This window comes from Scyliorhinus torazame, chromosome 14 (genome assembly GCF_047496885.1).
Source record: "Scyliorhinus torazame isolate Kashiwa2021f chromosome 14, sScyTor2.1, whole genome shotgun sequence".
Taxonomy (NCBI): domain Eukaryota; kingdom Metazoa; phylum Chordata; class Chondrichthyes; order Carcharhiniformes; family Scyliorhinidae; genus Scyliorhinus; species Scyliorhinus torazame.
In genome coordinates, this window is record NC_092720.1 from 187,138,307 (window position 1) to 187,156,060 (window position 17,754).

The 17,754-nt window shown below is 48.0% G+C and overlaps 1 pseudogene; it reads left to right on the top strand.

The window, feature by feature from the left end:
• The window catches only part of LOC140390278 (cytochrome P450 2K1-like), a 166,446-nt pseudogene extending 152,590 nt beyond the window's left edge, over positions 1–13,856 (top strand).
• The last annotated feature ends 3,898 nt before the right edge of the window (positions 13,857–17,754 follow it).

A 17,754-nucleotide genomic window follows, 5' to 3' on the forward strand; every position in this document is an offset into this window, starting at 1 on the left:
CCTGTTACTTTTGCACCTATCCAATATCTCTCTATCTGCTCCTCTATCTCTCGCTGGCAGTTGAGGAGCCTGTAATAAACACCCAACATTGTGATTGCCCCAGTCCTGTTCCTGAGCTTTACCCAGATTGCCTCATTGTATGAGCCCTCCAAGGTGTCCTCCTGCAGTACGGCTATAATATTCTCCTTAACAAGTCATGCTTCTCTCCCACCCCATTTACATCCCCCTCTATCTCGCCTGAAGCATCTATATCCTCCAATGCTCAGCTGCAAATCCTGCCCTTCCTTTAACAATGTTTCTGTGATAGCCACAACATCATGATTTCAAGTACTGATAAGTGCCCTAAGTTCATCTGCCTTAGTGCTATTCTTCTGGCATTGAAACAAATACACTTCAAACCGCTGAGTTTGAGCAGACAGGGTGATGTTATTCTCTTATTTTTGTTCTCTATTTCCCCTTCAGTTACTCCACCTTCTAAGCTAGCGGTCTGGTTCCCACCCCACTGCCATACTAGTTTAAATCCTCCCGAGTGACTCGAGCAAACCTCTCAGCCAGGATATTGGTGCAAGCAGTTTAGATGCAACCCGTCCTTCTTGTACAGATCACACCTGCCCTGGAAGAGATCCCAGTGGTCCAGAAATCTGAAACCTCCCTCCTACACCACCAGTTCAACCACGTATTTAGCTGCACTATCCTCCTATTTCTAGCCTCACTGGCACGTGGCACAGAAGTAATCCTGAGATTACAACCTGGGAGGTCCTGTTTTTTAGATTATCGCCTAACTCCCTGAGCTCCTTCTGCAGGACCTCATCACTCTTCCTGCCTATGCCATTAGTTCCTATGTGTACTACGAACTCTGGCTGTTCAGCCTCCCTCTTCACGATGTCCTGTGTTCGTTCAGAGACATCGTGGACCCTGGCACCAGGGAGGCAACATACCACCCTGGAGTCGCTTTCCCATGCACACCTGTGCCCCTTATTATATAGAGTCCTCTATGACTATCGCTCTCCTGCACTTTGCTCTCCCCTGCTGAGCAACAGAGCCAGTTGTGGTGCCACTGTTCAGGCTGATGTTGTTTGCCCCTGATAGGTTATCCGCCCCAACAGTATCCAAAACGGTATACCTGTTAGAGAGGGGGGCAGCCACAGGGGATTCCTGCGCTGTCTGCCTGCCCTTTCTAGCAGTCACCCATCTGTCTGCCTGCACCTTGGGTGTGGCCACGTCTCTATAACTCCGATCTATGATGCTTTCCGCCACCTGCATGCTCCTAATTGCATCCAACTGCTACTCCAACCGAACCACGTGGTCTGTGAGGAGCTGCCATTGGTTACACTTGCTGCAGATGTAGTCGATCGGAACGCTGGAAGTGTCATGGATCTCCCACATCTCACAGTTAGAGCACTGCACCACGCTGAGTGACATTTAAGCACTAGTTAATTAATTCAAAATAATTACTGAAATCATTATGGTCCCTGGCACCAGAACTTTACTGTGAAAGTGAATGCTAAACACTAATCTCTGCCCTCAGGTTTAGTTACTAAGTAATTAGTTTTAATTGTTTTTATTCAATGTTTTTGTTTCAAATTTAATACAGATTCCCTACCAGCCAATCAGGTCACAATTTTACTGTGGCGTCACTTTGTCGTCGTCCCCCCCACAATGTGAAAACCCACAAATACCACTTACCCTCTCAGACTGCAGTCCTGATTTCTCCCGCTCAGAGACACAGACACAAATAGCACTTACCCTCTCAGACTGCAGTCCCGATTTCTCCCGCTCAGAGACACAGACTCAGATACCACTTACCCTCTCAGACTGCAGTCCCGATTTCTTCCGCTCAGAGACACAGACACAAATAGCACTTACCCTCTCAGACTGCAATCCCGATTTCTCCCGCCCAGTGACACAGACACAAATACCACTTACCCTCTCAGACTGAAGTCCCGATTTCTCCCGCTCAGAGACACAGACACAAATACCACTTACCCTCTCAGACTGCAGTCCCGATTTCTCCCGCTCAGAGACACAGACACAAATAGCACTTACCCTCTCAGACTGCAGTCCTGATTTCTCCCGCTCAGAGACACAGACTCAGATACCACTTACCCTCTCAGACTGCAGTCCCGATTTCTCCCACTCAGAGACACAGACACAAATAGCACTTACCCTCTCAGACTGCAATCCCGATTTCTCCCGCTCAAAGACACAGACTCAGATACCACTTACCCTCTCAGACTGCAGTCCTGATTTCTCCCGCTCAGAGACACAGACACAGATACCACTTACCCTCTCAGACTGCAGTCCCGACTTCTCCCGCTCAGAGACACAGACACAAATACCACTTACCCTCTCAGACTGAAGTCCTGATTTCTCCTGCTCAGAGACACAGACACAAATAGCACTTACCCTCTCAGACTGCAGTCCCGACTTCTCCCGCTCAGAGACACAGACACAAATACCACTTACCCTCTCAGACTACAGTCCCGATTTCTCCCGCTCAGTGACACAGACACAAATACCACTTACCCTCTCAGACTGCAGTCCTGATTTCTCCCGCTCAGAGACACAGACACAAATAGCACTTACCCTCTCAGACTGCAGTCCCGATTTCTCCTGCTCAGAGACACAGACACAAATACCACTTACCTCCTCAGACTGCAGTCCCAATTTAGACATAAGACTTAAGAGCAGAATTAGGCCATTTGGCCCATCGAGTCTGCTCTGCCATTCAATCATGGCTGATATTTCCTCATCCACATTCTTCTGCCTTCTCCCCATAACCCCTGATCCCCTTATCAATCAAGAACCTATCTATCTCTGTCTTAAAGACACTCAGTGAATTGGTCTCCACAACCTTCTGCGGCAAATAGTTCCACACATTCACCACCCTCTGGCTGAAAAAATTCCTCCTCATCTCTGTTTTAAAGTCGTCTCTTTAATCTGAGATGGCGTCCTCTGGTTCTAGTTTTTCCGACAAGTGGAAACATCCTCTCCACGTCCATTCTATCCAGGCCTCGCAGTATCTTGTACGTTTCAATAAGATCCCCTCTCATCCTTCTAAACTCCAACGAGTATATAGATAGATAGATAGAACATTACAGCGCAGTATAGGCCCTTCGGTCCTCGATGTTGTGCCGACCTGTGAAACCACTCTAAAGCCCATCTACACTATTCCCTTATCGTCCATATGTCTATCCAATGACCATTTGAATGCCCTTAGTGTTGGCGAGTCCACTACTGTTGCAGGCAGGGCATTCCACGCCCTTACTACTCTCTGAGTAAAGAACCTACCTCTGACATCTGTCTTATATCTATCTTCCCTCAATTTAAAGCTATGTCCCCTCGTGCTGGACATCACCATCCGAGGAAAAAGGCTTTCACTGTCCACCCTATCCAATCCTCTGATCATCTTGTGTGCCTCAATTAAGTCACCTCTAAACCTTCTTCTCTCTAACGAAAACAGCCTCAAGTCCCTCAGCCTTTCCTCATAAGATCTTCCCTCCATACCAGGCAACATTCTGGTAAATCTCCTCTGCACCCTTTCCAATGCTTCCACATCCTTCCTATAATGCGGCGACCAGAATTGCACGCAATACTCCAAATGCGGCCGCACCAGAGTTTTGTACAGCTGCAACATGACCTCATGGCTCCAAAACTCAATCCCTCTACCAATAAAAGCTAACACACCGTACGCCTTCTTAACAACCCTCTCAACCTGGGTGGCAACTTTCAGGGATCTATGTACATGGACACCGAGATCTCTCTGCTCATCCACACTGCCAAGAATCTTACCATTAGCCCAGTACTCTGTCTTCCTGTTATTCCTTCCAAAATGAATCACCTCACACTTTTCTGCATTAAACTCCATTTGCCACCTCTCAGCCCAGCGCTGCAGCTTATCTATGACCCTCTGAAACTTGTAACATTCTTCCACACTGTCCACAACTCCACCGACTTTAGTGTCATCTGCAAATTTACTCACCCATCCTTCTACGCCCTCCTCCATTTATAAAAATGACAAACAGCAGTGGCCCCAAAACAGATCCTTGTGGTGCACCACTAGTAACTGGACTCCAGTCTGAACACTTCCCATCAACCACCACTCTCCCTTTGTCTTCTTCCAGCTAGCCAATTTCTGATCCAAACTGCTAAATCACCCTGAATCCAATGCCTCCGAATTTTCTGCAGTAGCCTGCCGTGGGGAACCTTATCAAACGCTTTACTGAAATCCATATACACCATATCAACTGCTTTACCCTCATCCACCTGTTTGGTCACCTTCTCAAAGAACTCAATAAGGTTTGTGAGGCACGACCTACCCTTCACATAACCGTGTTGAATATCTCTAATCGAATGATTCCTTTCCAGATGATTATACACCCTATCTCTTATAAACCTTTCCAAGATTTTGCCCACAACAGAAGTAAGGCTCACTGGTCTATAGTTACCGGGGTTGTCTCTACACCCCTTCTTGAACAAGGGGACAACATTTGCTATCCTCCAGTCTTCTGGCACTATTCCTGTAGACAAAGGTGACTTAAAGATCAAAGCCAAAGGCTCAGCAATCTCCTCCCTAGCTTCCCAGAGAATCCTCGGATAAATCCCATCTGGCCCAGGGGACTTATCTATTTTCACACTTTCCAGAATTGCTAAAAGCTCCTCCTTATGAACCTCAAGCCCTTCTAGTCTAGTAGCCTGAATCTCAGTATTCTCCTCGACAACATTGTCTTTTTCCTGTGTGAATACTGACGAAAAATATTCATTTAGCACCTCTCCTATCGCCTCGGACTCCAAGCACAACTTCCCACTACTGTCCTTGACTGGCCCTATTCTTACCCTAGTCATTCTTTTATTCCTGACATATCTATAGAAAGCTTTAGGGTTATCCTTGATCCTACCTGCCAAAGACATCTCATGTCCCCTCCTGGCTCTTCTTAGCTCTCTCTTTTGGTCCTTCCTTGCTAACTTGTAACCTTCATGTCTCATCTTTACATAAGCCTCCTTCTTCCTCTTGACAAGTGTTTCAACTGCTTTAGTAAACCACGGTTCCCTTGCTTGACCACTTCCTCCCTGCCTGACAGGTACATACTTATCAAGGACACGCAGTAGCTGTTCCTTGAACAAGCTCTGCATTTCCATTGTGCCCATCCCCTGCAGTTTTCCTCTCCATCCGATGCATCCTAAGTCTTGCCTCATCGCATCATAATTGCCTTTCCCCCAGATATAACTCTTGCCCTGCGGTATATACCTATCCCTTTCCATCACTAAAGTAAACGTAATCAAATTGTGGTCACTATCACCAAAGTGCTCACCTACCTCCAAATCTAACACCTGCCCTGGTTCATTACCCAGTACCAAATCCAATATGGCCTCGCCTCTCATTGGCCTATCTACATACTGTGTCAGGAAACCCTCCTGCACCCATTGGACAAAAACGGACCCATCTAAAGTACTCGAACTATAGCGTTTCCAGTCAATATTTGGAAAGTTAAAGTCCCCCATAACAACTATGCTTTCGCTCCTATCCAGAATCATCTTTGCAATCCTTTCCTCTACATCTCTGGAACTTTTCAGAGGCCTATAGAAATCCCCTAACAGTGTGATCGCTCCTTTCCTGTTTCTAACCTCAGCCCATACTGCCTCAGTAGATGAGTCCTCATCAAACGTCCTTTCTGCCACCGTAATACTGTCCTTGACTAACAATGCCACCCCTCCCCCTCTTTTACCACCTTCCTGAGCTTACTGAAATATCTAAACCCCGCCACCCGCAACAACCATTCCTGTCCCTGCCCTATCCATGTCTCCGAAATGGCCACAACATCGAAGTATAGACCCAGAGTCCTCAAACGTTCCTCATACGACAAGTTCTTCATTCCAGGGATCATTCTTGTGAACCTCCTCTGGACCCTTTCCAAGGCCAGCACATCCTTCTTTAGATATGGGGCCCAAAACTGCTCACAATACTCCAAATGGGGTCTGACCAGAGCCTGAGAGAGCCTCAGAAGTACATCCCTGGTCTTGTATTCTAGCCCTCTTGACATGAATGCTAACATTGCATTTGCCTTCTTAACTGCTGACTGAACCTGCACCTTAAGAGAATCGTGAACAAGGACTCACAAGTCCCTTTGTGCTTCTGTTTTCCGAAGCAGTTCCCCATTTAGAAAATAGTCTATGCCTAGATTCCTCCTTCCAAAGTGCATAACCTCACACTTTCCACATTGTATTTCATTTGCCACTTCATTGCCCACTCTCCTAGCTTGTCCAAGTCCTTCTGCAACCCCCTTGCTTCCTCAATACTACCTGTCCCTCTACAGATCTTTGTATCACCTGCAAACTTAGCAACAGAGCCTTCAGTACCTTCTTCCAGATCATTCATGTACATTGTAAAAAGTTGTGGTCCCAGCACAGACCCCTGAGGCACACCACTAGTCACCGGCTGCCATCCTGAAAAAGACCCCTTTATCCCCACTCTTTGCCTTCTACCAGTCAGCCAATCCTCTATCTATGCCAGGATCTTACCCTTAACACCATGGGCTTTTAACTTATTTAACAGTCTCCTATGCGGCACCTTGTCAAAGGACTTCTGGAAATCTAAATAAATCACGTCTACTGATTCTCCTGTGTCTAACTTGCTTGTTACCTCCTCAAAGAACTCTAAGAGATTTGTCAGACACGACCTCCCTTTGACAAAGCCTTGCTCACTCAGTCCTATTTTATCATGCACTTCCAAGTGCTTTGCGATCTCATCTTTAATAACAGACTCTAAAATCTTACCAATGACCGAAGTCAGGCTAACCGGCCTATAATTTCCTGTCTTCTGCCTCCCTCCCTTTTTAAACAGTGGTGTTACATTAGCCACCTTCCAGCCCTCTGGGACCCTTCCTGCTTCCAGTGATTCCTGAAAGATCATCACTAATGCCTCCACAATTTCCTCAGCTATCTCTTTTAGGACCCTGGGTGTAGTCCATCCGGTCCAGGTGACTTATCCACCTTCAGACCTTTCAGTTTCCCCAGAACCTTCTCCTTAGTAATGGTCACTGCACTCACCTCTGCCCCCTGGTTCTCCTGGAGCTCTGGCATCCCACTGGTGTCTTCCACCGTGACGACTAATGCAAAGTAACTATTCAGTTCATCTGCCATTTCTTTGTTTCCTATTATTACTTCTCCAGCCACATTTTCTAGTGGTCCAATGTCTATTTTTGCCTCTCTCTTACCTTTTATATATTGAAAAAAATCTCTTCCTATCTTCCTTTATATTACTAGCTAGCTTGCACTCATACTTCATCTTCTCCCCCCTTATTGCTTTTTTAGTTATCCTCTGCTCGCTTTTAAAGGCTTCCCAATCCTCTGGTTTCCAACTAATCCTCGCCACTTCATATGCCTTTTCCTTAGCCTTTATGCTGACCTTGACATCCCTTGTCAGCCATGGATGCCTTGTCCTCCCCTCAGCATGTTTCCTCCTCCTTGGGATGAATTTCTGTTGTGCCTCCCTAATAACCCCCAAAAACTCCTGCCATTGCTGTTCCACTGTCTTCCGTGCTAGGCTCCTTCTCCAATCAACTCTGGCCAGCTCCTCCCTCATGTCTTTGTAGTTACCCTTATTTAATTGTAATACCGTTACATCTGATTGCAGCTACTCCCTCTCAAACTGCAGGGTAAATTCTATCATATTGTGGTCACTGCTCCCTAAGGGTTCCTTCACCTCAAGTTCCCTAATCAAGTCTGCCTCATTACACATCACCAAATCCAGAATTGCCTGTTCCCTAGTAGGCTGTGTCACCAGCTGCTCCAAAAAAACATCTCTTAGACATTCCACAAATTCCATTTCTTAGGATCCACTACCAATCTGATTTTCCCAGTCCACCTGCATATTGAAGTCCCCCATGTTTATTGTAATATTGCCCTTTTTGCATGTCTTTTCTATCTCCTGATTTATTTTCTGCCCCACATCCTGACTACTGCTAGGGGGCCTGTACATAACTCCATCAGGGTCTTTTTATCTTTGCGATTCCTCAACTCTACCCACAGAGATTCTATGCCTTCTGATCCTATATTGCTCCTTGCTATCGATTTAACTTCATTCCTTACTAACAATGCAACCCTGCCCCCTTTGCCCATCTGCCTGCCCTTTCGATAGGGCATATATCCTTGTATATTTAGATCCCAGCCCTGATCCCCTTGCAGCCACGTCTCTGTGATGCCCACAACATCGTATCGGCCAATTTCAATGTGCGCAACAAGCTCATTTACCTTGTACCGTATACTGCACGCATTTAGGTACAACGCCCTCAATCCTGCATTGGCCACCTCCCTTTCCACACTCTCCTGAGTCACTGTACCCGGCACTCTGGCCCTTTTTGATTTTTGACTATGGCTTCTCTGCCTTACACTTTCCCTCTTACTGCTTTTTGTTTCTGGCCCTGTCTTACATCCCTCCGACTTCCTACATTGGATCCCATCCCCCTGCCACATTAGTTTAAATTAGATTTCTCGCGTTCAGAGACACAGACTCAAATACCACTTACCTTCTCAGACTGCAATCCCGATTTCTCCCGCTCAGAGACACAGACACAAATACCACTTACCCTCTCAGACTGCAATCCCGATTTCTCCCGCTCAGAGACACAGACACAAATACCACTTACCCTCTCAGACTGCAATCCCGATTTCTCCCGCTCAGAGACACAGACACAAATACCACTTACCCTCCCAGACTGCAGTCCCGATTTCTCCCGCTCAGTGACACAGACACAAATACCACTTACCCTCTCAGACTGCAGTCCCGATTTCTCCCGCTCAGAGACACAGACACAAATACCACTTACCCTCTCAGACTACAGTCCCGATTTCTCCCGCTCAGAGACACAGACACAAATACCACTTACCTTCTCAGACTGCAATCCCGATTTCTCCCGCTCAGATACACAGACACAAATATCACTTACCCTCTCAGACTGCAGTCCTGATTTCTCCCGCTCAGAGACACAGACACAAATACCACTTACCCTCTCAGACTACAGTCCCGATTTCTCCCGCTCAGCTTCGCTCCCGCTATGAAGGACTTACCTGCCTTACTTGCTACAGGACAGCCGAATTGACAGCTCTCGTATTGTGTTGCTGATCAGGGTGAAATTTTACGCCATGCCTCCCCAGCACTGTTTCTCCATTCCAAGCTTTTCTTTCTTTTTCAGAGAAAGTTCAGGAAGAAATTGATCAAGTGATAGGAGCTGGAAGATGCCCCAGTACAGAGGACAGGAAACGCATGCCCTACACTGACGCGGTGATACATGAAATCCAGACGTTTGCCAACATTGTCCCCTTGAAACTTCCTCATTCAACAACTGTGGACATGCACTTCAGAGGATATTTCATTCCAAAAGTAGGTTTTAACTGGACGAATGACGTATAAGTTTTACAATTTGCAGAATATCCTTCTAAATAAAAACAGGGGAGGCAGTGACAGAGTGGTATTGTCACTGGACTAATAATCCAGAGACCCAGGCTCATGCCCTGGGGTCCCGGGTTCGAATCCCCCCACTGGAGATGGTGATATTTGAATTCAATAAAAAACATTAAGAGATTAAAATCGACTGATGACCATTTGTCGATTGTTGTAAAAACCCATCTGGTTCACTAATTTTCTTTTTAAGGAAGGAAATCTGTCGTCCTTACCCGGTCTGGCCTACATGTGACTCTAGACTCACAGCAATGTGGTGACAGTTTAAAAAATGCCCTCTGAAATGGCCTCATAAACCACTTAGTTCAAAGGCGATTAGGGATGGGCAATAAATGATGTCCCAGACAGCGATGTCCACATCCCATGAACAAATTTAAAAAAAACTAATTTTTAAGTGCTGCTACTTGGACATTTTCATTTTGCTTATCAGGAATTATGTTACATTTAACAACAATATGGTGACAATTATAATCAGTTTAACACCTCCCTCCCGCCCCCCCATTCACTCTCCATTGAAGTCAGGCGCATGCGCAGAATTAGAATTGTTTTGCTTGTTTTCAGGGAATGTACGTGATTCCTCTCCTCACCTCGGTGCTGTTCGATAAAACTCAATGGAAAAAACCAAACGAGTTTGATCCGGCTCACTTCCTGGATGCTGAAGGGAGGTTTGTGAAGAACAAGGCCTTCATGCCTTTCTCTGCAGGTAATGGATGCGAGGACCATGTCTATTCCTTTCTTTTTTGTTATACATTTTCACTCCTCAACATGCTAACGAGGCACTGTTGGGAACAGTTTTTAGTTGGAGCCTTTCTCTGCCACCACCACAGAGGGAGAAATCTCCTTTTTCACTTCTGAGCTTCTCTCCTGACTGTTGCATGGAATGGGATCATATTCCCCACACGCCGCGCGGTTAAGGTGGTGACGGTGGCTGGTGACTTTCTGTCACCGACGAGAGTGGCAGGTTCCCACCTCATTCCTCCACCCTGTGGTTTATGGCAGAAATATCTTATTGGAGGCCACGGCAATCCATCCAAAAGTGGCATGTCAGCAATTGAGGCGATGACCAAGTGTACTGAACGATTCTGGCAGGGTTGTGTCAGGAGCACGGGAGCACACAGCAGCAAGCAGAGCATCCAAGGGGCGCGGTAATATTACTGGGTCGCTAGTGATCCAGAGGCCTGGACTAATGATCCAGGGACATGAGTTCAAATCATAACTTGACAACAACAGCGATTTATATTTGATTCATAAATCTGGAATCCGGAGGCAGGAGTCCCCTCAAGATCTTATATATTTGCGTAAGACCCTCTCTTTCTTTGAATGGGTTTCCCTACAGTGCATTAGGAGGCCATTCAGTCCATCGAGTCTGCACTGACCCTCTGAATGAGCTTCCTGCCTAGGTCCACTCACTTGCCCGATACTGTAACCTATCCTGCACATCTTTGGGCACTATGGGACAATTTAGCATGGCCAATCCATCTAACCCACACATCTCTAGGTTGTGGGAGGAAACAGGAGCAGCCAGAGGCAACCCACCCAAGTTGATGTAGATTTGCCACAAATGGCAGAATAAGCTTGAGGGGCCGAATGGACTCCCTGTTATGCTCACTGGGGAACAAGAGACATTACTGAAAATTAAATTGCCTATCATTTGCTGGCAGTGGAGACTTTTTCAGAAATAGGATGTTTTGAACTTTGTTGCCTCTGTGTGCTGACCATGGCCTGTTGTTTTTCAGGTCGGAGGGTGTGCGCCGGTGAGGCTCTGGCGAAGGCTGAGCTCTTCCTATTCTTCACCACCCTGCTGCAGAGGTTTCAGTTCCAAGCCCCGCCCGGGGTAACTAACCTGGACCTCACTCCACAGGTTGGAGTCACACTGACCCCAAAACCTCACCGGGTCTGCGCTGTTCTTCGCTGATGGCCAGCGTGCCAGTCCCTCGAAATATTTCACTGCTGCATTTATAGATTTTTAAAAACATGTATTTTTATTCAATGCATTCTCACACAAACGCAAAATATCAGAAGAACAACACAACAACTCAATAAACAACCACAACCCTCTTTCCCCCCCGACACCAACACCCCGTCACATCCCGCCTTCACTATTTTAACCCCCTTTTTCCCCCTCCCCTTGCTGATACCTCAATCCTCTTTAAAGAAATCGATAAACGGTTTCCACCTCCGGGTGAACCCCTCTGCCAGCCCTCGCAGAGCGAGCTTGACCTTTTCCAGCCTCAGGAATTCTGCCAGGTTAGGGCAGCACGGTGGGGCAGTGGTTAGCATGGCAGCCTTACGGCGCTGAGGTCCCAGGTTCAATCCCGGCTCTGGGTCACTGTTAGTGCGGATTTGCACATTATCCCCGCGTCTGCGTGCTTTTTGCCCCCACAACCCATAGATGTGCCGGGTAGGTGGATTGGCCACGCTAAATTGCCCCTTAATTGGGAAAGAATGAATTGGGTACTTTAAATTTTTTTTTAAAGGATTCTGCCGGTTCGCTGACCCACACTCCCGCTTTCAGCAGCTCCGAGCACCGCCATCCAAGCAAAATCCATCTCCGGTCGATCAGGGAGACAAAGGCCAAAATATCGGCCTCTCACCCCCTGGATTCCCGGGTCTAACACACCAAATATCACCACCTCCGGACTCGGAACCACCTCCACACCCAACCCCTTGGACATCCGAAAGCCCCTGCTAGAACCCCCTCAGACTTGGACACGTCCAGAACATGCAAATCCCCCCCCCGCCCCGTACCGTACACCGCCCACACCTAGCCTCTACCCCCGCAAAGAACCTACGCATCCTCGGCACCATCATATGAGCCCTATGCACCATCTTAAACTGGATGAGGCTGAACCTCACGCACGATGAGGACGCATTCACCCTCCGCAAGGCCTGTTCCCACCACCTCCCCTCCAAGCACCTCCTCCAATTCACGCTTAATATCCCCCACCAAGACTCCCTCCTATTCCATCAATTCCTTCTAGATATCCGACACCTTTCCCTACCCTAATCCATCATTCGACAGCAAATTGTCCTGCAAGCTCAGGAGCGGCAGCCCATGAAAGGACTTCACCTCCTTCCTCACGTAATTCAGAACCTGCAGGTACCTAAAGCCATTCCCCGTCCTCCAGCCTCGCACATTTTTCCCCTATAAACAAGTCCCCAAAGCGCTCAATCCCCGCCTGCTGCCACCGCTAAACCTTGCATCCAGCCCTGCCAGCGCAAACCTATGGTTGTCGCAGATCAGCGCCCACACCGAGGCACCTGCAGCCCCACTGACACCACACCCTCAGGGCGACACCGCCATCGGGGTCGCGGAGTAACATGGCCGGCGAGAATTGTAAAAGCGTCAACAACGAGCCCTTAAACTCCTCCCCGTACACACCACATCCACCCGCCCCCCCCTTGTTCCAAAAAAGCCCAGCACACCAGTGGGGCTTTCCCCGTCCTCACAAACCCGGAGATCAGCCCGTTGAGCTTCCTAAAGAACGACTCGGGGACAAAGATAAGGAGGTTCTGAACACAAGAAGAAATCTAGGCAGCACCGTCATTTTCACCACCTGCACCCACCCTGCCAGCGACAGGGGCAACACATCCCACCTCTTCAGATTTGCCTTCATCTGCTCCACCAGCTGAGCCAAGTTCAGTTTATGCAGCTGTGCCCAGCTGGATACCCAAATACCTGAACCTCGCCCTGACCACCCTAAACGGTGTGGCCATCTAAAATGGCCACCCGCAAAGGATGATGGGAATTGTGGTCAGGTTGGGACACAGATAGCACACAGCCTGTATGGATTGTCAACAACAAGTCAAACTTATGCAGAAACGTGCACCTGTTAGAGGCCACACGCAGGTCTCCCCAGGACAATGGGATTCAGATCGAAACTTAACATTAGTAACAGGCTCAGGGGAGCTTTTTTGCCTTATTTGGGAGTGCCTACGTGCCTTGGACGATAACAACTCGGACCCGCCCAGCTATCGAGGTGCCCGACCCTAATTGGCCAGAATCGATTAGGGTGATTGAAATCCTGTCGATCCATTGGATCCCTACCTGGGACCACCCAAAAGAGCGCGAAAGGTCGGAGGATAAGAAGAATTCCGTAACATTCTGCCTCTTTTGGGACCGGCTTCTGTGCACCAATTGCAGATATTGACCAGCCAGGTTCAAGGACCCGCAATCTCCACCTGATAGACACACTCAGCCTAGACGACCCAGACAACCTCAGCCGCCACACATGGGGAACCAGATAAAGGCCTTCTCTAACCTGCACAGAGCCGGTCACTTGGAAGTTCAGTGAAGGTCATTTAAACTGCTGGATATAGACTAATGTGTAGTAGCCTGTAATTTATCAAGTACAGAACGAATCTTATGTTCAATAAGTAAACTGTGATTGTACTTAAATACTGGTTTTGTGGTCATTTGTCCAATACACGGAACGCACTCACATATTGTGGTTATTATTAATAAAGATAGAAGTCAACAACGGCAACTCCCGAGTCTCCTTTCCTGCCCTCCGGCATTAATCGGGAACAGCTCACTCTTTCCCATGTTCAATTTATATCACAAAAACCGGCCAAATTCCTCCTAAATCTCCATAATATCTCCAATGCTGCCCACCGGCTCTGAGATATATAATAACAGGCCGTCCGCATGCAGCAAAACGCTATGTTCAGCAGCCTCCCGCTCAGTGCCTCTCCAATCCCTCGATGTCCTAAGTGCCATTGCCAACAGCTCTATCGCCAAGGCGGAATGCAACGGGGAAAGCGGGCACCACTGCCTCGTCCCACAGTGTAGCCGAAAATACCCCAAACTCACTTGGTTGGTCCGAATGCTTGCAACTGGTGCCTTATATAGCAGCCAGACCCAACCCACAAAGTCCTGCCCGAACCCAAACCGCCCCAGCACCTCCAACAAATACACCTCCACCAGATCAAAAGCCTCCTCTATGTCCATCACCACCGCTACCTCTATTTCGTGCCCTTCCGAGGGCATCATAATTACATTGAGTAGCCTCCGCACATTCACCAACAATGAATGTGAGGGCAGCACAGTAGCATTGTGGGGCAGCACGGTAGCATTGTGGATAGCACAAATTGCTTCACAGCTCCAGGGTCCCAGGTTCGATTCCGGCTTGGGTCACTGTCTGTGCGGAGTCTGCACATCCTCCCCGTGTCTGCGTGGGTTTCCTCCGGGTGCTCCGGTTTCCTCCCACAGTCCAAAGATGTGCAGGTTAGGTGGATTGGCCATGATAAATTGCCCTTAGTGTCCAAAAATTGCCCTTAGTGTTGGGTGGGGTTACTGGGTTATGGGGATAGGGGGAGGTGGTGCCCTTGGGTAGGGTGCTCTTTCCAAGAGCCGGTGCAGTCTCGATGGGCCGAATGGCCTCCTTCTACACTGTAAATTCTATGATAATCTATGAATTGCCTTTCATTCACAAAATCTCTCTGATCCTCGCCTATCACCTCCGGCACACAGTCCTCAATCCGCGACGCAAGCACCTTCGCCAATAACTTGCCATCCACATTCAATAACAATATCGGACGGTACGACCCACACTTCTCCGGATCCTTATCCTTCTTTAGAATCAGGGAGATGGAAGCCTGAGATCCCCCTCTCGCTTCATTATACACCTTCATCAGCAATGCCTCCAGGTCCTCCCAAAACCTTTAATAAAACTCAACTGGGAACCCATCTGTTGTGTTCTATGGCTCCCCTGATCATGAAGACACGCATAGAACATGTGTGTTTGGTTATAACAAGTATTTATTCTTAACACGTGGGCAGGTAACCAACAAACCTATGTATAGATAATTATATCTATGTTACTGTAGAGCTCAGGTGAGATGCGACTGTCCTGTTGTCCGTCCTGCTTCCAAGTGCCCGTGTCTCGTCCATCATCCGATGTATATAACTGGCTCCATGTGTGTCTGGTTCCACCTACTGGCAGGAGGTCATAACTGTCACTACGTGTATTGATGATCAGCTATATACATTGGTACTGTTATATACAGTTATTCATTAGTGCAATTATGTACAGTTATTTATAGATATGCATTTGTGCATATCACCACATCCCCATTCTTTGGAGAAAGGTGTATTTACAACCACATTTCTTGACCATTCAGTCACAGGTTCAGTCTATCAGGCTTGCGCCTAACTCTGGTCGACTGTCTGAGGACCGGCTGGGTTGGTGAGCGTGCCCCCACCTTCATCAATCACTGGCCTTTCCCCCGGCACCACTGCAGATGCATCAGTAACACCAGGATGTGCTGGACAGTCTGTGTCTGTGTCTAGCTTGGGGTTACACCCAGACACGTCTGCTGGGTTAAGCACAAAAGGTGGTTGTACTTTGAGGAGGGCTCTTTGGTTTCAGCGCAGAAGTGAGCCATCCTCAGTAAACACCTTATATGAGAGCGGACCCGCTTGCTGAACAACCGTTGCTCGCCTTGGCCATCCTTCACCATTGGGGTCCTCGATTCTGACCGTGTCCCTTAATTGCAGGGACTGGGGTGCCCTTGCGTGCCTACTGTAGATTTCTTTCTTCTTTTGTTTCTGCAGAACGAGCTTCCTCTACAGGGCAGCACGGTCACATAGTGGTTAGCACAGTTGCTTCACAGCTCCAGATTCCCAGGTTCGAACCATGCTGGATCACTGTCTGTGCGGTGTCTGCACATTCTCCGCATGTCTGCATGGGTTTCTCTGGGTGCTCCGGTTTCCTCCAGCAGTCCAAAGGTGTGCGGGTTAGGTGGATTGGCCATGCTGAATTACCCTTAGCCTCCAAAAAATGTTAAATGGGAGTTACTGGGTTACGGTAGATACGTGGGCTTCAGCAGAATGCTTTTTGTAAGGGTCGGTGTAGACTTGATGGGCCAAATGGCCTCCTTCTGCACTGTAAATTCTATGATCGTGGGGGCCACCATGGAGGCAGATTTGCTCGCAGCTCCATGTTCATCAGCAGTTGTGGTGGTGACAGGCCAGTTACCTGTGGGGCTGAATGGTAGCTGAGTAAGGCGAGATACATGTCTTCCCAGCTGTCCAGGGCCTTCGTGAGCAGCTGCTTCACAATGTGTACATCCTTCTCCGCCTTCCCGTTCGACTGGAGGTAGAACGGGCTTGATATAATATGTTTAAAATAATAACAGCGAGCAAACTCTGTCCATTCATGATTACTGAAGCAAGGACCATTGTCCGACTTGACAATGGATGGTATGCCATGCCGGGCACAGATCGATTTGACCTGTTGGATTGCACAGCGAGCTGTCCCACAGTTGTCATCTCAGTTGTAACTCAGCTTTGAACTTCTCTCTCAGTGGAGCAAGCACCTATCAGGGTGCATGCATTACCAGTCTGGCATGCTCCTTTAGCGATATGTGGTAAGTGAACAGCAGGCTGCCAGACCCTTGAAATATCTCCGGGTGTGTCTTTAAGATCGACTCCACCGAGATATGTCGGCGGGGTGCCATGCACTCTGCTGTGTACAGCCTCTTGACGAGCCCGGGCTCTTCACATGCCTGCACCCCAGTGAGCGATTTATGCTCTGTCTCCACCATCGCATTCATGGAGAATAGTATTCTGCACGTTACCTCTTTGACGGTGACATCAAGTTCCCATTCTCCCAAAGTTGGGATCCGATGACCATTGTAGTCTTTCAGAAGCATTCCTCCCGGAGGCATTCCTCCCGGAGTGATGTGAGGTTTGACCTGCACAATTGAGAATGGGATCAGGTTTGCCCTCGCTCCCGTAATCTGCTTCATTTTTGGTCCAAAATGGCGGATGGGGCTTGTTGCCCAAAATGGCCACCCTCATCGAGACCACGTTTCGTTTGATGTTCCATAGCGGTGCGTTCAAAATGGCCACCCGCACCGAGACCATGTTTTATGTGTGGCTGCATATCAGTGTGCTTAAAATGGCCACTCTCACTGAGACTACGCTCCTTTCTAAACTGCGTCACAGCATTTATGGTACCAGCATCGCTGCCAAGATTGGAGACAACATTTTCTATGCTGAAGGTGCCGATCCACTACGCAGATGGCTCAATTGCCTGGCATATTCTGACAGTGGCGTCCAGCATGAGGTTGTCTTTCCTCAACAATCATTCTCATAGCGCAACATTCGTGATTCCATAAACGTTTTGGTCACGGTTCATTGAAGACTAAAACTGTCCAAAAAAGCAGGACTGGGCCTTTAATCTACAATAATCTTTATTATTGTCACAAGTAGGCTTACATTAACACTGCAATGAAGTTACTTTGAAAATCCCCTAGTCGCCACACTCCGGCGCCTGTTTGGGTACACTGAG